The sequence below is a fragment of the Microtus oregoni genome, unplaced genomic scaffold, assembly GCF_018167655.1.
Source record: "Microtus oregoni isolate MIOR12 unplaced genomic scaffold, Mior012 000058F_ref0000040, whole genome shotgun sequence".
In the NCBI taxonomy this organism is placed as follows: domain Eukaryota; kingdom Metazoa; phylum Chordata; class Mammalia; order Rodentia; family Cricetidae; genus Microtus; species Microtus oregoni.
In genome coordinates, this window is record NW_024543834.1 from 11666088 (window position 1) to 11689117 (window position 23030).

The following is a 23030-nucleotide window of genomic DNA, read 5'->3' on the forward strand; positions in this document are numbered from 1 at the left end:
AGAATTCACTAGAAAGTGACAGTCATGCATTTGCTCCCCTAACAAGAATGTGGCTCACCAGAAGGCTACAAGGGGCCTTTGAAAATTAGAGATGTTTAAAAACAAGAATATTTCAGTTTTCTTCAGGGTGGTCTCATGTTGTGATACAACACAGTTTGCCAGTAATACGAAGCAATCACTGTGTGATAAGGCCCATCTCCTTATCCCTTTAAAGATGATTTAGTGTGTGTCTTTGTGTGTGTGTGGTGTATTAGAGAGAGAGGGAGAGGGAGAGAAAGTACATGTGTGTGAACACATGTGGATGCCAGAGGAGGATGACCCTTGATTTCCTGCTGCATCACTCCCTACCTCCCCACCTTATTCCTTTGATACAAGGTCTTCAAGGAAACTGGGGGTAGGCTGGTGGCCAACAAGCTCCAGAAATTCCTCCATTTTTTCCTCCACTCCCATAGATGCATGTGCAATGTAAAACTACGCCTTGGTTCCTACATGGTTTCTGGTGGTTTTAATTCATATCTTAGGAGTACAGCAAGTACTTTTGCCTGATGCTCCATTTTACCAACCCAAGGATGCATACTCATCTAGATAAATGTAGAAAACCTAGTGTTGCTCTCCAACCTACAACCGCTAAAACTCTTCCACCCCTACTCTAGACCCACGCAGCCATGCTGTCCTGCAGCCACGTGGCGCTGGTGACCGGAGCTAACAAAAGCATAAGGCTTCGCCATCACGCGTGACCTCTGTCGGAAGTTCTCAGGGGACGTGGTTCTCACCGCCGGGGATGAGACAAGGGGCAAGGAGGCGTTACAGCAGCTGCAGGCAGAGGGCCTGAGCCCACGCTTCCACCAGCTGGACATGGACGACCTGCAGAGCATTGGCGCCCTGCGAGACTTTTTGCTCAAGGAGTACGGGGACGTGCTGGTCAACAACGCGGTCATAGCCTTCAAGAATGCTGACCCAACCCCGTTCCACATTCAAGCAGAAGTGTCATTGAAAACAAACTTTTTTGGTACCCAAGATGTCTGCACTGGGCTGCTCCCTCTAATGAACCCCCGAGCCAGAGTGGTGAACGTATCAAGCATGCTGAGTCTCAGGGCCCTGAAAAACTGCAGCCCAAAGCTGCAGCAGAAGCTTCGACGTGACACCATCACAGAGTAGGAGCTGGTGGGGCTCATGAACAATTTGTGGAGGACACAAAGAAAGAAGTGCATGAGAAAGAAGACTGTCCTAAGAGTGCTTATGGGGTGAGCAAGTTTGGGGTGACAGTCCTGTCGAGAATCCATGCCCGGAAACTCAGCAAGCAGAGGAAAGGGGACAAGATCCTCCTCAATGCCTGTTGCCCTGGGTGGGTGAGAACATACATGGCAAAATCAAAAGCCACCAAGAGTCCCGAAGAAGGAGCAGAGACCCCTGTGTACTTGGCCCTTTTGCCACCACATGCAGAGGGACCTCACGGGCAGTTTGTTCAGGAAAAAAAGGTTGAACCATGGTGAACTCAACTCTCACCTCTTCCCACATCGCCTCTCCCTCTTTGTATCCTGTTAGTGAGGGCCAAGGGACATTGATAATAGACTAACACAATATACTAATTTAACACTCTTTAACTACTTGACTGATTGAACTTTGTAATTCTGTGAATTGTTATATGATTCCCTCTATGATACAGGATGAGAAAAAGTCAATTCTGAGAAAAAATAAAAATATGTGGCTTGTTCTTTAAGCATAAAAAAAAACCCTAGTGTTTGATTCCAAATGAACACTTGAAGAAAAACAATTAATCCTTTGACGAACATTTTTTGTCTATACTCAAATTATTCCTTCCTGCCTACCTTTTCATGCTATTACTCACTGGCCAATGACCTTCATCTCATCCTTCTTATCACCCAGCCAATGAAGACCAGAATCTTTTGAAATAGAATGCTTACAAAGGGGAAATGGAAAGAACCATTACTTCAACCTGACACTTCCCTCTGTCTTCCTTTTTTACTAAGTAATGTGTCAAACTAATTCAATTCATGGTGTCAATTTTTCTCCAGCAGATCAGAAGCAAATGAATGTGCTCTACATAATCAGGAAGGCGATGAAAATACAGAGTCCAACATGGACTATTCCAAGACTATAATATTCTCAGAGAAAAAAATATTTAATGCAGAAGTTAACGTGAATGCAAAAGTTAACGATTCATATATCACTTGTTATCGTCACCTGTCAACACTTCTGACAGTCCATTATAATATTTAGTATTTTTTCATACTTTATCTTGTAAAAATAATTTATCCCTCTTTCACTATATTCCTCAACATGAAAAAAAAGGTCAGAGCAGAGCTTTAAATTTTAGATGGGAAGGCTGATAACCATGTTTTCTGGTGACAATGAAATTCCTACCCTCATAGAAAGGACTAATTCTTTTCAGTCAGTGCCAGCAGGTAATCACCAGAACCAATTCTAAATCCATCCTAGTTGATCAATGACAGCTCTGCATCATTAACCATGCTTCTGAATGCCAGCCAATCAGTGACAGCCCAATATTTCTGAAAAATAGCCAATGAGTAACAATGATTTTTAAGTAGCCATGTTTTTATTGCTAAAGGTCAACTAGTATCTAAATACTCTTGCTTTTGACATTTTTGTCAATGCTTGAACTCTACGATTCCTCACCCCTTATATAACATGAGGTCCCAGCTTTGCTCAAAGTGGCCCGACATGCATAGGTCTCCATTGTCATAAAGCTAACATTGTGTTTTATACAAAAAGTGATATTCTTGAATGAATAAACAAGTTCGATCACTCATTGATATATTTAAAGATTTGAATTCCTTTTGCCTACTTATTTATATTCCTACTTATTTAAAATAGAATGCTAAATGGTTAAATATCACCAAAGATCACCAATGGTCCAAGCTGCAATGTCAAAGTTTGTCATTAATTAAAGTCGCTAATAAAACTGGTTTGATATGTCAGTTTGTTCAGAGGAAGAACATCACATCAGTACCCACATTTCTGCCTCCCTTTTCTAATGAGTCCTTGTATCTGAGCATCAAGTAAATTATCACACAATAAATATGGAGATTACATAAAAAATCACAGTGTTGAAAGATGATGTGCAAATCAGGCCCTCCAAGATTAGCACTCATCTCAGAATTCTCAAAATACTCAGAGAGCGCATGCTTGAAAGAGGCTCTCAATGCCTATTCCAACCTGCTCAAACCTAAGCTATGAGATAAAGTGGGCACTTTCTTTGACGATAGTTGGAGTGTTGAAAATCATGAAGTGTTTTCCTTTCTGAACAACACATGCTTTTCTAACCCCAAAGGGCTCCCTTTGGTGACACTAAAGATACCAAGCCCAGTTTCCTTCAGTAGATAAGTTGTATTTGTCAAAATATTTTCAGTAAGAATATAATATACAAATAATATATAACTTCAGATGACATTGTTTTTTTCTTAATGTTGCTTTTTAATGTTCTTATATATCATCCCTACCTAAACTTATGATTATAAAAAACATGCTTAAGATGCCACATAATATAGATACTATTGTAATACAAAAGATACATCTCTAAGATTTATTTTTAAAACTATACAGAGGGCTCTCTGTATTTTATATATAATAAATATCAAGTTGCTGATATATTGTCTTTATCCATGATAAATACGGTGACTCCTGAGTATCCCTCAACTAACAGGCTGGTCTTCTTCATCTGTGCACTACCCACAGTACCCTCTCTGATCTCTCAGGTTCATATACCACTGCTTCTGCCCTATGTTGTCACTGAAACCAGTTCTTCTGTTACTACTATAGCTATACCTACCCGAACCCAATACCTCCTCCCCAGACCCTACCAACAGTTAGAAACAGATGATATTTTATGAGATCCATATTCTTCCTCTAAAATCTCTTGCATTTTAAGTCAATGTCTTCATTTATATATTCCTTAAAATATTATTCTAAAATAGTAATATATTAGAGAATGTACTGGATTTTTTTGATAATTGCCACCTGTTGCCTTGCATCATAGCTATTGGTGAACCTGTTTTATCCTTCCTCATTAGTTTTCAATGTCCTTTAATGTAAAATGATGCATGCTTCCTATCATATGATACTTACCACAAGCTGTGTAAATGAGCAAGTTCTCTTTGTTATGGGGCAGGGAGGCAAGGAAGGCTCCCCGACATGAGCCAATTACAGTATAGGAGATTCAACTCTCAAACAAGAGTCTGACCTAATCTAGTTTATCTTGCTCCATTTCTACTTTAAACATTTTTAAATGTTTCTTCTAGTGTAGATGAATCATGAGTTCTATAAGAAATAGAAGTCGGAACAGTGTATTCACAGAGTATATAAAATAAGTTTTAAAACCTCCAGGTATTGGTAATTGTCAATCATTCCAAAAAGTCTATCAATTGGTCTCCAGTGCAGCAAGAATTCTGTGTGCTTGGCTATCCCTAAGGACACTATGTACTCCTAAAATGATCATGTTTATGGATCTCTCAAAGCACAGAAGATGCCTCACAGAGGCTTGTTAAGATGACTAACAGGAACCAACATCACACAAGGAATCATAAGGACACTATCATTGGTCCTTGCTGGGTGGAGGCCTGAGCAATTGGTACCACTTCTTCATGACAACTAAAGGTATCAGTGGCTCCAAAATGACTTGGAATTTTTATTAATACATATATCACCCTGGGTGTTTAAGAAACATAACATGAGCCAAGGAGAGAAAAACAAATTTGGACAAAATGAAACCTGAGTCTAGATGGGTTCCTGTTTCTAGGTTTGCCAGTTTCCATCATACGAGGCTTTTGCAGGGTGGGCTCCTTCTTATGTAGTGCCCTCCCCTGACCTGGCTCTGGGCAGCATCTCATACTCACTCAGCTCCAGCTGGCATCCTGTCTCCACCCTCTCTCCTCCTGTGCAGGAGTCCCCCTGAGACTGTGGATTCTATCCCTTTTCTTCTCCACCTGTCTCCTCTCGGAGTTCATCTGCTTTCAGCACTTCCTCTCTCACCAGGATGTAAATGACTCCCAAATCTATTTCTCCACTTTACATGTCTAGCTCTCTCCATCACGGTGTACTTACTGCATGCTGCTGGTAGGCAATCATTACTTGGTAAATACTTGCTGCCTGATTGTGGGACGAGATGGAAGTGATCTCCTTTCAAGTAAATGAATAAAGGGCTTTGCTGGGTCAAGATGGCCTGCCCTTCCTAAATCCAAAAATAGAGAGAAAAGGATACAATTGCTATAGGTAAACTCCTTGGAGTAAAAGACTGTAGAATCTCTGTTCATTGTCTCCTGTTTTATTTGCTGCACACCGCCTCAAAAAAGTACTTCTTGCCCTTCATAGTTGTGCCACCATCAGGAGGCTCACATCAGTGTTAGGTCTCCCTTTTATTTCTGTTTTTCATTCAACTATAATACTTTTAAAAATCATATACCCATTATACTGGCACTCGATCCAAGAGAGAGTACGTCTCTCCTCTGTGGGATTTTTAACTTTGAACTCAGAGTGTTCTCTCTGCTGGTGTCTGAAACTGGAAAATAAAAAGTACCAGCGATGTTTCTCCTCAGTCAGCCCCTGACGTTATTACGTGCCTGGTACCATGAGGTAAAAACACTAGAACAAAAGCCCTTCCTGTTATTACAGAAAGATAGAGGATAAAGAAACAAGGGGATGTATAGGATGTCAGAAGGCAGCCGTTGTCCGTCACTTGTAATATACAAGCCCAGAATACTTGATTCTCAATGAAAACAAAGCAATCATAGTACCCATAATAATACATCCTTACCTCCCATTCTTAGATGTGGGAGTTTGGGGTGCCATGTGTTGCATTTAGCATGGTCCATAGCACAGTTTATCCAGATCTTTACCTGATAGATAAGCTTGGAACATCTGCCTTATTTGATAGCTGAAGACACTGGAATGCTGGTCAAAATCACAGAATGGGCAACAGAAGTGTCACTGAGCCCCTGCCTTCTCCCTTGCAAGCTTGTTACTTCTACCCACACCATACCGTCGCTAAGCAGCCTGTGGGTACTGGAACCTGTGCTAAATAAAGTACATCATTCCTTAAGTAGCTCACATCCCACCTGGGGAGGCACATCCAGAAGGAAGGAAGTCAAATTAAGTTGCTTTCACCGAATAGGCAAAATTGAGTACTCATAGAGAAAACGAGTGTGGATTTTAATTCTCAGCCCCATTTAACTATTTAATTCTGGGTGGAGCGGGTCTGGCCTATTTGTGTGCCACCTTCACTTGAAGCTGGAGACAAGGACAGTTTCTCCAGGGTTACATGTAAGCTAGGCATCCCGTTTACAATGTGGTACCTTGAATAAGTTATGCTGGGAATTTGCTGATAGATAAAAAATGGGAAAATGACCTCCTAAAATGCCTGCCTGATTCGGCACCTTTAAGATTCACTCAGAGGCACCCTTGGGTGTGCTTAGATCCTGCTGCAGAGGTGTGTATTTGGACTGCGAGCTCAGGAAGATGGATCAGTCCAAGCATTAGTAGAGCCTTTGATGAAGAAATAGCTTTGACTCTTCATCAAATGCATATTTATCACCCAAAGTGCAAGGATATTACTGAGTTGTGATTTTGAAAAGTTGTTTTTTCTTCTTTGCTACTGTAATATATTTCTATTAAGTTAGCTGCCAGTGAATTAAAAAAGTAGAAACCAGGAATGTGTAGGCTCCCCTTTGTCATTTATTCTGTTTTCCTACTTCTCGACACTCTATTTGGCCTTTCTCAAAAATTCCGCATCAGGAATTCTGTTGTCCCAAATCCCTGGCCTGCAGCACAGGCAGCAACCCATAGGGACATTGCAGAGACAGGAGAGGGACCAGGGAATGGAGCAGAAAAGTAGATTAGGAAGTACCTCTTAGAAGCTAAAGTGCTTAGAAATTGAATGTCAAAACTCAGCAAGATTTCTCGTCCCTGAGGGCACCTTTACTCATCTGGACAAATATTAAGTTCATTTCCTCACTGCTCTCCTGGAATTCACATGTGAGTTAGTTCAGGAAACAGAGGTAAACCCAAGACATGTCACCATCTCCATAAGTTCTCCTTCACACTCAGTCAGTCTAGGCAGGATTGCTGCTACCTCGCATCTGTGATAGCTGTGTTTGTGGTCCCCATGGTCAGTCCATGAAGAACTCTGCCCTACTCTTCATTGATAGTTTGATAGACCTCACAAGATCAAAGAGACTCGGAAGTGAAGAGGTTGAGGTCTCAACTCAGACAAATAAGTTAGTGACTGAAAAGTTACAAAACCCACTCTGAGGTTCTATTAACTTATCAGAACAAAGGATAATAATAATAACCCATGCAGCAGGTGCTTTGATAAAAATAAAGGAAATAAACAACAGCTCATAGTTATAGAAAAATTTCTTCGTGCTAAACACTACTCTGAGCTATCTGAGTGCATATGCATGGCCTCCTTAAACCTTCCCAACATACTAAAAGGTGGATTCTGGTATGAATTCTATTTCACAGTGAATTAAAGTCTGAGAGCTGTTATATACTTAAGGTACTTAGCCTAGAAAAAAAAAACATGATACCCACAGTAATAAGACTAACTACACTTTCAGGCACACTGAATGTATACTGCAGGAGAGCACAGACCCTGCCTGCAAGAAGTAGATAGTCACAGCTTAAGAATGTATGTCAGGGCTGGATAGATGATTCAGTGATTAAGAGCACTGACTGTTCTACCTCAGGATCCGGGTTCAATTTCCAGCACCCATATGGAAGCTCAAAACTTCAATTTCAGGGACCCAACATCCCTGGAAAAACACCAGTGTGCATACAAATGTATGTCTGGTCATGGGTTTGTAACACCTGAGCTATATCTGTGCTCCTCATGTTTCCATCTCTGTAAACTGAAGGAACCTGCTGAGACTTTAGTCACTGCTGATGTGTAACCATGGCCTTCCTGAGTCGGAGTCTTTGAGTGTGGTTATTGCTGATGCCACATATATGGCAATTTTACTAGAACATAACCCCTTAATGCATTAAGTCAAGCTGCCACTATGGAGAGCTCTTTACTCAAACACATTAAATTTCTTAGAGAAAACATAGGTTTCAGCTTCTGCACATAGTGGCTTTGATACATTTTTTTTCATTTCTTCAGGAAATGGAACCTGAAAGACAGGACTGGGAGCAAGCATCGGGTTGTTTGATGTTCAGCCAGAGTTGTTCATCCCTTGGAGAGAGCCATGTAGCATACCAACTGCTTTATTTGGGAACCAAGGACCACAACATTCATTCTAGGTGCCTGTGCCTTCATGACCACATATATGAAAAAAGTATAAGCAAATAAACCAACTAAAGAATCTTGCATAGGCTTTAGTGTCAGACAACAGAAGATGAGTAATTTAAACATCTAAGGGAAAGTTGACTCCATGATCTGCTACCTGGGTACAATACACACATCCATGAAAATACTCACTATGAAGATGAGATAAAGTAGAAAATAATACTTAAAATTTTTACAATGTATAATTAACTAAAAAGAAAGCAACACGATATGAATGTTCTTATTGAACATAAGAGCACCTATGAACATTAATAAAAAGTCAATATAAAAGGAACTAAACATTTGTATTGGGATTATAGGATTCTAGGCAATGCTTCTTTATATTTAATAAATATTCTATTAGCTTGTAGTAAAACATCAACATTAAATGTCAAAACACTTTGGAGATACTGCCCTAAGAGAACAGGTAATGACTAGCAACTGTACTCGCTGTCATTTCCTTGCTCTACTGGAGGTTACCCCTCAAGACATATCCATGTGCTGATGATCACCTGACATTTAAGTCATACTTAGGTCTACTACACACTTCTCCCCATCCATTTTCAAGTGAAATACAGACTATTTGGGGACATTTTAATGGCTGAAACAGAGGTTTAAAAGTGATGAGTACCTATCTTGCACTGGACTTTCCACAATTGCACATTCATTTTTTGACCCACGGATTGTTGCTGTTAAAAGACTACAAAGCATGGTGTGTGCAGTTGAGGGTTGTCTAGAGAATGTTCTCTGAAAGTCACAAGAAACTCTCTTCATATTTTACATTTTATGGTGACAGTTTTGGTTGAAGATATAGACTTGCTGGCGAAGCTGAAGAAAGAGTACCATTGAAAATGGTGAGACATTTTAAACAGAACTTACCCTTATTCTGAAGCCCGTTAAAACCCTCCCAGAGTGGAGCCCTTAATTATCTCTCATGGAGACAAGGATACCCCAGTTGTAAATTTTCTGGCTTGTATTCTGACATCCCATTTCAGTCAACAATCCACCCTTTGCCAGTTTCCCTATTCACTTGTTGGAGTCTTATATCGCTCGGTTAGGAAGGCTTTGCTCTGCTCTGTTCTGGACTGACTCCAATTTGTAGCACTGGCCTCCCTATAAAATGGAAAGCTTGCCCCCTGTGCCAGACGGGAGAATTTAGCAAAGCATTTGAGATGTCATAAACATCCCACAGTTAAGTTCAGCAGCTGAATCAGCTCACAGCCTTCTGGCCTGCATCTTGCTCACATTCCAGGGCAGTAGAGGTAGGACAGTCACCCTGTGCAGAAACCTAATGCTTGCTGTCATTAAAGGGAGAGTGTTCTGTCTGAGGGAAAAGGAGTCACTAAAAGGTTTCTAGCCCATGTGATGGGGCCAATAGAACATTCTACACCTGTATGGTAAAATAGTTATGTGGGAAAGACACTGGCCCAGCACTTTCTATATAGGTATTCTAAAAGCACACTCAAGAAACACATCCAGATATGAAATAAGTCCTGGAAGCTAAATTTAGGTATTTTGAAATGTATCGAAATAAATCTATGTCTGTGATAACCTGGGATCTAATTTCCTGTGCTAGCCAGCATCTCCATGTAATAAAGTCAGAGAAACTACCTATCTCAAATGACTTGTCTTTTATTCAAGTGTCGCCTTACCTCCTCCATTGGCTGTAGGTCAGGATCTCAGTTGCTACCTGCAGATGAAAAAGGTTGGCTCCTGGGTCTGTGCGTGACCACACTACTTCAAGGGAGTCTGAGGTACTTCTCTGTGTTTTAGCTTCCATGGCGTCTGTCACTGACACCCCCTCATGCATGAAAGAACCAGAAGATTTAAAGGCTTTGCGTTTGTTCACAGGATCTCCCTTCCTGGAACACTGGCTAACATGTTCCTTGACTCAAGCTGCTGTGGAACACAGCTCTCTTCATTCCCAGCCATTAGGTTCAGCCTTAGCTGAGGATCCACTTTCTGGTTCCTAGATGCTGCCTTCTAGCTACATTTTCATATGCTAGAAGGCAAGGTAGACATCTGGGCTTGTTTTAATAGGAAAAACAATTTGATCTGGAGGTGTTTTATCTTGTGAATTAATCAGTCCACGTAGACCTATCTACTGTTATCACATCTGGAGAATAGGTAGCAGTATGCATATGGGAGAGGTCACAGACACGCAGACCATCATAATAAAGTAGCATTGATGAACACAGAACACCCTGCGAGTCCTAGGTGTTTTGCAGACACTGTTGCATTTAAGACCAATGCTTTATTTTACCTTTTTACAGGTAAGAAACCTGAATCACAGATCACCCGTGGTTCAGGGTACTAGGTCAGCTCTCATTTGGTTTCACACTCAGCTTCCTTTCTGCCGTACTGGTAAGCAACCAACTCTTGCACCTCAATGTCTGACCTTAAATCAAGTTTTGTAAAAGATATACCCTAAAGTAAGCCACATGGAGTTGTGCCCTTATATGATTCTTTCTGTTTGAGTGCACATGGGACAGGAAGCTTGTCTGTAGATGAAATAACATGGCTAAGTCAATGGAAGCGTTTCTCATAGTAGTGGTACATTGTATGAGAGTCAGTCTTAGCGCCTGGACTGAGAAGTTTTCCTACTAAGTCTGGGCTGCTACTGAGGATCTATGCAGGGGCCACATGGTAAGTGATTGTAACGAGGAATCTCAAAATCAGTGCAAGGAGTCAGGCTCTGAATCTCTGGCAGAAAGAAAATGGAGCATCCATCTTACAATACCAAGAATCTAAATCTAGTCAAAAGCCATACAAGTGAAAATGTGGCCAACCCAACAGTTTATGAGAACCTAGCTGAACCATGCCAACCTTCATGAATCCTAAATGCTACATGAAATGCATCTTGTTGTAAGCTGCTATTTAGAGTTGTTGACCTTCCAGTTGTTTGTTTGTTTTGGCCGATGTTCTGGCTTGTGTTTATTTCATCATCCTCCTATGGATCTCATAATCTACCTTCCATTATTTATTCTTCCAAATTTCCCTAATATAGCCATTAGGGAATCTCTCTAGACCATTCTCCAATGTCAAACTTAGCAACAATACTGTAAAACCTACTGTGTGAAGCAAAACTCCCTGATCAATTGTAAAAGGCCACCATGAACTCTTTCTGAGAGTTAAGGAAGTCAATTTTTGTATCTAAGTCTCAGTGTTCTCGCATGTAAATATTAGAACTAACACCTATGTCACAGTATCATTGAGAGGGATTAGGCTGGACGATAGAAATAAAGCTATTAGCATAATGCTGAATATAGAGTGAGAAACCAAAAAAGTATTAGGCACAATCACAATCAGGATGCGAAGCTTGGATTTGCATTTATGAACACTTATTTTGTGAACAGAAAATGGCAGAAGGATAGGGATCGGAGAAAGAGAGGCAAGGCAGAATGACTTGAGGCAGTAAGACTTATTGTGCATGTGGAATGTTGAAAATGTGGTTTCCAGGTAGGTGGAAGGACAAGCTGAGCAGATGCCCCAAATAGCAAGCCAGACAGGGCTGTATTCAAGGGGGAACGGGGGGCACAGAAGAGAACAAATGGAAATCTTCTTCCATTTCTTTTCCCAGCGCCCACCTCTATTCTCCAAACAGGATAAAAAGGAGATTCACTCTGTCTGAAGCATTTCCAATGAAGGAATCCTGCCTAGGGACATAGATATCACAGTTACACCCCATTGTGCAGACCAGCAAAGTGAACCCAAAAGGTGGAAAGTATTTGCCTTGGGCATCATTGAACTATTAGATGGAAAGTCTAAGATTTGGACCCAAACAAAGGGAAAGTAGCAGGATTCTCCCTGCAGTGCATATTCATTTCCAAACCTACCCACACTCACAGATCAGAGCAATGAAGGAAGGAAACTAAAAGCAGCCATAACAATTTGCTTGCTGAAATTAGTCTCTTTAATCCAAATTTAAAAAATGACAGAAAAGAAAACCTAGAACGGATTTTGATTTCATAGTAAAGTATAAAGTTACTGTTCTAAGACTAGACTTTAAGAAGCATCAAAACAAGAGCTTGAATTGTTAGTGAATATATCATCACACACAGTATACACATGCACATGTGTTTGCATATTTATATGTATGCATGAATTTTGTATAGATGAGTACATGTCAGGGGTATTCATTTAGCAGAACAACTCACTTATTTCTAGAGTTGTGTCCTCTGGACACGACATTCAATATCAGATGTGTCCTTCTAGTTGAATATAACATAAAGATAACAGCCTTTCCTACCACTTCAAGAATATACAGAAGGAGCATCTCAGACAGAGTTCTTGGTGAATAATTTGAAGCTTGCTAAAAAAAGAAAGAAGAATATTTAAAGTGAACAAAATAAGAGCTACTAATGCCTATTGGAGAAAGGGCTTGGTATAGAATATAGATAATTCAAAAGGCCTAAGGTCACTAGACATATTTTTGCTTTTGAATTTCCAAAACACGCTTCTAAATATATTCAGGTTTCACACATGATTGTTTTTTCTTTTCATCACATAATGAGTATTTCTTGAATATCTACTAAATGTTATGTACAGTGGTCCATGCCTTTAGGGATGTCAGAGAGACATAACCCTATGTAGTGTTTACTATATAAGAAAAGGAAAGGAAACAATTATATATATATGTATATGTATAATATGTATATATGTGTATATGTATATATTTATATATAATGTATATATAAAAACAAAGTTACATAATATGTGATATTTGGAGGAGTAAAGACAATGATCAGAGGTTAGTGCATTAATTAATAGGGGGCCTATGTGACCTTTTAGAGAGAATGGCGAGCAAAGGAAAATGTGAAGATGGTGAGAAAAGCAGGCTGTTAGGTGTCTGGGATGAGAACTTTCTAGACAGAGAAAACACTTAGGACAAAAGCCAGGGAGTGACGTTGTCTAAAGAGTTTAAGGTCTATCAAGTAGGCCAGTGCAGGCTCACATGACATGACCAGGCTACAAAGCAATGAGTAAACAGGGAACAGAGCTAGGCCATGAAAGTCACATAAAACCTTCTGTTCCACTTTGAAGTGGAGAGTCACTGTGGAGATGCATCAGAAAACTGTCACTAACCCAGGTGGATGGTGGCTCATGTCTAGAAGCTTGTAACAGTTAATGGGGGCTTCTAACAGTGGTTAATAGAGGTGGTGGTATTGTTTTGCTCTTCGTCACCATGTAACATGCTTCCTATAGACTGGTTAGAGCTAGCAATGTAGTCTTAGGTTCTATTATTCATTCTCTGTATTATTTTAAAACTATGAATCTATGTTAAGGCTAATCAATAACTTCTCAGTTGGTACAGCCTTTGTCCTTATCTACCTGTGATGAATCTCACTGGCTGTATTTTCCATGTCAAGGTACCATTGTAAACACAGTGTGAACTTGGACAGTGTTCTTTTATTCCTTGCATCTTCATTCATAGAAAAATAAAATTATAGTCATCATCCCAGTCACAGAATAGAGGTTTTGTTTTGTTTTGTTTTGTTTTTGTTTTTTAATCTACTGAAGTTCTGTTTTCTTGCTGGTATTTGCTGCTGTTGAGGTTCTGATTCGTGCCCAGTCACAAACTTGATAAGATCAAGACATTTACATTCTTGAAGTGAGGTCTAATTTGCTATAGTTCATTATTGTTTAAAACACTGGTAACATTAAACAACGTTATGCCCTAGCTTTATTTAGGGTTTTTAGAGTTATTATCCAAAGCGAAATTGGCCTCCTTGTTCTTACATTTGCCCTTTTGAATTACACACACACACACATACACATGTATGCATGTATACACACATGGATTTATGTGTGTTTGTATATATATGCATGTATGCATGTGTGTATTCTAGAATTTACTTTGGGTTGTTCTTTGGTTATTGATATCTAATGTTTGTTTGTTTTGTATTATTTTCAGACATGGTCTCATGCTGATCAGCCTGGAATGAAAATCACCATGAAGTCAATGTTCCAAGGCTCACTTGAAACAACTGACCCCCTACCTGGGCCTTTAAGAGCTGGCATCAGAGGTATGCCACTAGGGCCACTTGGGTCATGCTTTCCACTATTCTAAAATAATTGAGCAACAATAAAAACCCATAAAACATGCTTGATATTTCTTTTCTTTCTTTCTCCACCATCCTGATTTCTAAGAACTAATAAAGATTTCCATAATCCATTTCTTTATTTTCAGGCTTAAAACTATCAATACTTTCAAACGCATTATTCATGTTTAATATCATATTCTTATAATATCTCAAGCTATTCAATATTTTTCTTCCTTTTCAAAATGTGTTAAGAATATTAGAATGTTTAAAGTAGCAAAGCACCACCATTACGGTATTTGTGTCTATATTTCTAGTTTATCTTTATAACAAAAGAAGATTTCATGTTTACAGACAGTGCGTATGTATGTGTGTATGTGTTACATGATAGGTACTTATGTTTGTCTCCACTTTATGCCTTTCTTCCATGCTCTTGTATAGCACTCCTAATGCATGCATGATAATGAATCTTTTGGTATTGTTCCATAAGTGGTGAGTGAGCAATGTGTGACCAAAATACAGTTCTACAAAACCCTCCCATGGGAATAAAAATTGAGCTGAGCGTGAAAGCTGAGGTCAACAATACATCCCCGAGGATTCCGGGTGAACAGGGCTTCTGCCATCTGTATATGTTTCTCTATGCTAAGCCAACACTCAGCCAGACTCCAGCTCGTCAGTGGGCAGCTGTCTGCTCTCTGGTAGCTTTGTTTTCCTCTTCGTCTTTCACGGTTTAGAATGTCACTGCTGTATTTCAAGCTATAAATTTGTTTTTTTTTTTTTTGAACCATCTGAAACCGTCAGTTTGTGATTTTGAGCAAGGACCACGAGCTTCTAAGCAAATTCAGTTACTACATAATGCTTTTTACTACTGTGTCTGTATTTTCTTTCAGAATACAACTACATAGATATAGGTTTGGAATTGTGGATTACACCGCATTGACTTAAGGATTTTGTTTCTTATAGTCTACTTCCTATATTCTTTAATTTCAATATTTGCAAGTTCCAGGTGTATTGTGTATTAATGTCTCCAGAGGAACAGGATGGAAAGATGTGTAATAAGATATGCAGGTATAACAGATCCTCTTGATTATGGAGTTTGGCAAGTAAGTCTGCTGTGGACAAGCAAGTTATAGATACAGGGGAGCCAGTGGCACAGGGAAAGTCTGAGAGTGGTCTGTTGGCTAATTTCTTTTTTGCTTAAAGTCAGGTTTTTGCTCTGTTTGGACCTTCAGAACTTTTTAAGAATTACCAATATTGTGGGGGGAAATTACCCTTATCTAAACTTCCCCAACGCCAATGTTTAGCACATCCAGAAAGACCTTAAACTACTGTATAAGAATTGCCATCATATTAACATTGTAATTTGACTCTTTGCATGGTTTAAGTCTATTCATGTCATAATTACATGTCCCAAAGAATGAACGTTGTTCGGTTATTTACTTTGTGACATCTTAAAGATATTTATTTTCATTATTTAAAATAATACAAATTTCATTTCGCCAGGAAAGATTTGTAGTGGAATTAGAAAGCCTTCTTTCTTGACTATTGCATTTGCCCTAGGGTTCAGAATTATTTCCACAGATTCCTGTTCCTGTTCTCAGCCTTCTAGTGTTGCATTGATTCTAGAAGCTTTATAGACTCATCTGGGGATCTTTCCCTTTATTTCCTGAGACATTTTACTTTCCCTGCTTCCCTCCTATCCTCACAGCTTCCTCTAAAACCAACGATCCGGGAGATGTTCTGTAAAAAATTATGTCAGCCTCCTCTTCCTGGCTGTGGAGGAGACAGAGCCTGTCTCCTATCTCCAATCTAATAGGAAACACACTTCCCACTTACAAATGTGTCTACCACCTCTTGCTTTCTCCCCAGCAAGGGCACCTATGGCCTCTAGCTACACAAATGCAGCAGGCCAACAATCTGGTCAAGAATACACACAAGTAAGACAAACTTGTGGAACTGTAAAGACTTCAGAATCCGTGTGACAGGAGGGTCCAGACCCAGGAAAATCAGAGCTCACTGAAGTGACTGTGGCTTTCTGGAAGCCATGTGTACCCCTGGAGACTCTCCTCTCCTTGGCATAAGAGGTGGTGCTGGAGATGCTTGGCAGAGCCTCCGTGGTGCAAGACAGAAAACCAGCAAAGATGCTGAATATGTATGTCATGAGGCTAAAGTCTGAATGTTAAATGGAAATGTGCAGCTTCCAAGGCTGCGAGGACTTGATGAAGGATGATCTGTGAGAGAACGAAGTTAAGGGAATTGCACCTGCACTCATTGCTTAGACCAGGACTTCCTGTCTGCCTTCCACAATACTGAAGCGGCAGCCAGACAATCCTTCATCATTGGCGGAGCAAGGTAGAAAGGGTAGAAAGGGCCAACCTATTTATTAGACAGTGTTTGGAAATGCCCTAGCCTCAGCATGCTAGATATCGTTGGCAACCCAACCACGTTTCTGCACAGCTAAGTCTTCCGTCACTTCTCTGTGCCCCCTAAGGAACAAAATTGCCCCAGCTGTGATCTACTATTGTACTCTCTTGAACTGTTTGAGAAACTCTTAAGCTGAGTAAGAAGGGTAAGAAGACAGAGAAATAAATGGGTATCCAAGTAAAAATTTAATTCATGCAGTAACAATTAAAAAAAAAAATTCCTGAGAAGAGGATCCTTGCAAACAACTATGGCTCTCATTGTCGCCTCTAGAGAACTGTGAATCATGAGTGAGACTGCCCGTTCTAGTCTGAGCCTGAGTATATCCATGCCCTAGCCTTAAGGAGCCTAGGCACTGACCGGAGGTGATACACTCAATTAATGCTGCCTTCCAAATAACAAAGGCAATCACACATCAAACAAAGAAAATATTAGCCTACAAATATGTTGAGCAGGCCAGATGGCCCAGTGGATAAATACACTACTGCCAAACCTGATGACCTGAGTTTAATTCCTGGCATCAATATAGTAGAGACCCAACTACCACAATTTCTTCTCTGATTTGCACTTGTGCATGATCCTCTCCGCCCCCCCCCACATATACACATAAATGTAACGTAAAAAATTTAAATGTAGGGCTGGAGAGATGGCTCAGTGGTTAAGAGCATTGCCTGCTCTTCCAAAGGTCCTGAGTTCAATTCCCGGCAACCACATGGTGGCTCACAACCATCTGTAAAGAGGTCTGGTGCCCTCTTACGGCCTGCAGGCATACACACAGACAGAATATTGTATATATAATAAATAAATAAAATAAATATTGAAAAAATACGAGGAACTGTATTAAAAAGTCACAGCATTAGGAAGATTGAGAACCACTGCAATAAACCATCTAGGGTCTATAATTGAAAAAAAAATTAAATGTATTTAAACAAAATATTCTTTATCCATTTAATACCTAAAGTGCATACCAAATAGAATCAAAGGAAAATAAAGCCAAATGAAATGGATATGTAAGCAACATTAGCATTTGGAACTCTTAAATATGAATGGTAAAAATGACTAACAATCAATAAATTAATATTGTAACATGATTAAATAAAATTGGAAGTTGGAAGGTATATATCTAAAGTGGTCAACTAAGAACTCAACTGTAAATTTGTAATTAAAAAGTAAATTGTTAAAGAAGTAATAAGGAATTTAGCAGTAGATAGATGGGGTGCTGCTTAAGAAATGGCCTTTATCATTAGCACAGACACTGATAGCAACTAACAAATGGGACCTCCTGAAACTAAGCAACTTCTGTAAGGACATAGTCAAGAAGACAAAATGGCAACCAACAAAATGGGAAAAGATCTTCATTAACCGTACACAGGACAAAGAACTAATCTCCAAAATATATAAATAACTCTATACACTAGACATCAAGTAATCCAATAAAAAATGAGTACAGATCTAAACAGAGAATTCTTAACAGAAAAATTACAAAGGTCCAAAAGACACTTAAGAAATTGCTCAATATCCTTAGCCATCCAGGAAATGCAAATCAAAATGACTCTGAGATACCATCTTACAGCAGTCAGAATGGCTAAGATAAAAACCACCAAGGTAGATTATGCTGGAGAGGATGCTGAGTAAGGGGAATACTCCCTCATTCCTGGCAGAAGTGCAAATTTGTACAGCCACTTTGGAAATCAGTGTTGTGGTTTTTCAGAAAATTAGGAATCAATCTACCTCAAGACCCAGCAATACCACTCTTAGGCATATACCCAAAGGATGCATACTCATACCACAAGGACATTTGCACAACTGTGTTCATAACAGTGTTATTTGCAATAGATAGGACCTGGAAACAATCTAGGCACCCCTCAACTGAAGAATTAATAAAGAAAATGTGGCACATTTACAATAGAGTACTACTCAGCTGTCAAAGGCAATGACATCTTGAAGTTTGCATGCAAATGGATGGCACTAGAGAAAAAACATTCTGAATGAGATAACGCAGACCCAGATAGACAAACAAGGTATGTACTCACTCATAAGTGGATATTAGGCATAAAGCAAAGGATAACCAGCCTATAGTCCATGATCCCAAAGAAGCTAGGTAAGAGGGAGAACCCTAAGAGAGTCATACATGGATCCTCTGGGAAGGAAAGACAGTCAAGATCTCCTGAAAAAAAAAGTAGGGAAGAAGGGAGGCTGTAGAGGGAGGGAGAGGGGAGAAGAGGGGAAAGAAAAAAACATGAGAGAACAGGATGTTCAAGAAGTGGGAAGGACAGAGAGGGAGGAGAAAGGAAAGAGATATCTTGATTGAGGGAGCCATTAAAGGACAAGCAAGAAACATGGCACTAGGAAAGTTCCCAGGAATCCCCAAGGATGACACCAGCTAAGACTCTAACGAATAGTGGAGAGGACGCCTAAACTAGCCTTTCCCTGTAATCAGATTGATGACTACCTTAATAATCATCCTAGAACCTTCATCCAACAACTGATGGAAGCAGATACAGAGGTCTACAGAGAAACACTGGGCCAAGTTACCAGAGACCAGTTCAAGAGAGGGAGGAGCGATAATATGAGCAAAGTGATCAAGACCATAATGGAGATACCTACAAAAGCAGATGATCTGAGCTAGTGAGAGCTCACTGGCTTTGGACTGATAGTGGGGAAGCCTGCATAGGACTAAACTAGGCCCACTGAGTATGGGGGACAGTTGTAAAACTTGGGCAGTATGTGGGATCACTGGCAGTGGGACCAGGATTTATCCCTTGAACAGGTATCTTGAAGCACATTCTCTTTGGAAGGACACATTGCTCAGCCTAGGTATGGAGGGGGAGGGCCTTGGTCTTTCCTAGAAGTGAAGTATCGGACTTTGTTGACTCCCCATGGTAAGCGTTACCCTTTCTGAGGAGTGGATGGGGGGATGGGAGGGGAAGGGTGGAGTGAGAGGAGATCAGGGACTGGGAATGGGGATAGGTATGTAAAATGAGAAAAGATTGTATCTTAAAAAAAATTCTTTTAAAACAGTATTAAGGATGGAAGAGGGCTTCATAGAAAATATTGAGACTTAATTGAGAAAAAAAATGAGATGGGATGTGTAGAATTGGCACAGCCATTGTGTGTAACCTGGTGGCGGTGACCTAGCTGTAACCAGAACACCAAGAAGAAAAGGCACACAAAACATGGCATGATGGTAGTACATTCTAAACCTGCTACTTTTCTAAAATATTAAAAGCTGTAACATTACACATTATGAAGCCTACAAATGATGAACATATTGATTAAAAGGAAAGAAAACAGGGTGACTAACACTAATCGTTTTGGGAAACTAACAAGTAAAAGAGAAATATCGAATTAGGACAAAGCAGGAAACGGTGATGCGTGTCTGTGGTCCCAGTACTGGGGACCTAGGTAGAAAGATGCTGAGCTGCAGACTGAACTCCAAAGGGAGACGCTAAGAATCGGCAGGGGAAATGGTGTATGCTTCCAAAGGAAATGGTAATCCTCAAAGTGAGAGACACACACTGCTCTAAATTCCATCCAGAGTGCCCCATCCCACAGAAACATTATGAAATGACATCGACATCACAACGCAGTTAAAATTAAATTCTTAGGGAGTCTGTCATCAGTAAATATAAGTAAAAATAAGAGCATAAGTGAATAAAAAGGGAGGTTTGGGCCAAAAGCAAAATGATACTAGATAAGACTACAAAAGTGTGAGAAAGAACTGGAAGTGTCTACCAAGGCAAATGTAAAGGCTGATAGAAACCTTTATTGATTTCCCTACACATCAGTAGTATTTTCAGGGACTACAGTGTTAGTTGAATTATAATACAAAATAAATAGCAAAAATGAGGCAGATTAAGTAGACTTTAAAGTGTCCTATAAAACAAGACTGGGCTAGACCCTGGGACAAATGACCAATTAATAATTAGCTTGGTTTGCATTTACTATTTCAACTCTAATGCTCTACCACCAAGTGAGTGGCTTAAAATAAAACTCATTTCTTATGTCAGTTCTGGAACCCAGAAGTCCAAATGGAAGAGCTAAAATGCACTTCTAGAGTTCTATAGTGCAATGTTTAGCAACCAAGTCTATTTGTTCCAATTCCAGAGGCATCAGATTTCCTGACTTGTGACCCTACTTTCATTGTTGCTACCATTTTTATGCCTGCCTCTCCTCTGACACTTGACACTTTTACTACTTTGCCATGAAAACATTTGTTGTAGGAGGCTTGGAGGTCCTCATGCTCACAGATAAGCACCGGGGGAACTAGAATGTTCAACACACAGGGTTATTCTTTCAAAGGCAGAGATGCATAGCCTATTATCCAACATAAAGGTTGAGAGAGGAGGTGGTTAACAGCCTGTTGACTTTGCACTATCTGTGTGGCAAAGACCACACCAGACTCAACCTCCAGACTCTTATAGTAAGCTTGTTTTCCATACTCAGCCTATAGAATCCATATGGAAGGTGTCACATGTACTTTACAAAGGGTTCTGATATAGCCACATCTGATGTTTATTTAGCTTACAGTGTTCCTCAAGGAGATTTATGTATGCTTTATTGTGCACACAGAATTGAGTTAATTTTAAACCAGGAAAGCTTTGTTGTTGTTGTTGTTGTTGTTGTTTTTTACCAAATTGTGATTTGCTTAAATATATCTAAAATAAACTACTCAAGGTCAGATTCCCAAAGTTTGAATCAGTACCTGCTAGCCATATTGAATTGAATTGCCTGATTATTACTGATTGTTGCAAAGAGCCACAAAACTTCTGACTACATTGGACCTAGTGGATAATCTATAATAATCCACCATCTCATGTTCTTCCATTTAATCGCATTTGCAAAATTTGTTTTTATCTGTAGATGAATGTATATGCGAATCTAGAAATCAGGATGCAAATAACTCTGTTTGCCGGGTTTGCATTGGTTTTCCTGCGACAGTAGACATTCTAATGTCAAGCTTTGTAACTATCCCATGTACAAACTAGTCCCACGTCCTCAACAGTCTCCATCTACTTTTACTTGTGTTTATGTTTCAGTGGCAATCCCTTCTACAGCAGCTTCCTTTTCCTTCACTGTGAAGATCAGTTACCATTCATTAGGTTTAGTCCAAAGAGGCAAAGAAAGGCATAAGCGAGTGGGGTTCCATATTGTTCATTATCCCTGAGAAAATGAAGCATTGTTTGGCACTTTCGGAAGAAAAATGATTTCATGGAGACACTTGGTGAGTCCAAATAAAATCTCGATTCATGAAGACGAGACAAAGATACAATCCAGAGATGCTCAAGAGTGATAGTCTGGTGGTCGACTTTGGGAGGGATACAGAATTATAGGAAGCTGTAGCAGACAATGTGCAGGATGTCCTCATTGCGGCGACTGAATAACAAAGCACATCTTACAGCAGCCTTAGTGCACCTTGCCAGACAGAAAGCAGGAATTAAATGTCACTGAGTCAAATAGCACCTTTCATTGCCTTCTCCAAGGAACTGAAACTCTCTGGGATATATGTTTGCCTTTATTACTACAGAAACTGCTGCTATCACGCTAGAGTTTTTCTAAAACCTACATGATAAAACCTCGCATCATGGCTTAGATATTCTTTTGTATTGGTTCTTCTTTCCATCCATTACTCCCCAGCAATAATTTATCATCTTCACGTTTTCCAAACTATGACTATTTCTTGAGCTTCTCCACCCCATGACTGTAAACATGACTGTATATACCATTGCCTCAGTTTTTCTTTTTCTTTCATCTTTTCTTTATTCTCATTTTCTTTCATCATGTATCTCTGCTTTTATTACTCCCTGGTTCTTTCATGGAAATATATGTGTGTGTATATATATATATTTCTAGTGATTTAAATGAAAGTCCCTGGTTGTAGAATTTCTGGAGCTCTACAGTTTTACTTTCCTATATAATCAATATACCAAAGTAAGATATGAGTGCTTTTGAAAGATTTGTCAAATATTTCTCCAATCATCCTTACACATCAGTATATCTTAGTATTCGTCATAGGAACTGAGACAAAAGATGCCTTCTGAAGTTGTACCCTGTATACAAGAAAAAATTGAATGAGCTTAACTTAACATTTTTAAATGAATAAGAGAAAGAAACATTACTGGGGAATTTATATGAAATGTGCATAAACATGATAATTATATAATTACCAACATAGTTGGAACAGAGACCATATGTCTTAGGTGTGGAATAGACAGGTGAAACTGACCACGTTGAAATAACTCTTCTATTTTCCACAATCAAGAAATCAG

The 23030-nt window shown here is 39.6% G+C and overlaps 1 pseudogene; it reads left to right on the forward strand.

The window, feature by feature from the left end:
* The first annotated feature begins 665 nt into the window (after positions 1–665).
* LOC121438864 lies at positions 666–1493 on the forward strand (annotated as a pseudogene).
* Positions 1494–23030: the final 21537 nt, after the last annotated feature.